The following is a 348-nucleotide window of genomic DNA, read 5'->3' as shown; positions in this document are numbered from 1 at the left end:
GATACCTACAATTTGACCAACAAATACACCTTGCAACCGCATGCCCAAGAGCCTGTCATAATCACGTCATATGACAGTTAAGCTCTCTGGCCTAAGCAAGGTTGCCCTCAAGGACTTCAATAAACACAAAAGTGCCTCTTAGCGCGTGCATGACAACCGCAATCATGCAACAGGAGTGCGTCGCTTCTGAAATATGCATGCATCGAGTTCCTGCTATTACGTAAGACACGAGCGCGCGCGGGTCGGTGGCTCGTGTGTGCGTTCAGATTCGTCATAGTGTGTGTTCAGCGGGATTTATTTGCCCTCAGCATTGGAGACGAAATTGTTACTTTTCTTAGGAATGCGGGC

The 348-nt window shown here is 48.6% G+C and overlaps 1 protein-coding gene across 1 annotated transcript in view; it reads left to right on the top strand.

The window, feature by feature from the left end:
* LOC119586243 overlaps positions 1-348 on the top strand; it is a gene marked incomplete in the record, with an annotated part of 139,392 nt that overhangs the window by 24,114 nt on the left and 114,930 nt on the right.

This window comes from Penaeus monodon, chromosome 21 (genome assembly GCF_015228065.2).
Source record: "Penaeus monodon isolate SGIC_2016 chromosome 21, NSTDA_Pmon_1, whole genome shotgun sequence".
Classification (NCBI taxonomy): domain Eukaryota; kingdom Metazoa; phylum Arthropoda; class Malacostraca; order Decapoda; family Penaeidae; genus Penaeus; species Penaeus monodon.
Note: the sequence above shows the minus strand (reverse complement) of the source record. Positions and strands in the feature narration are given on the sequence as shown.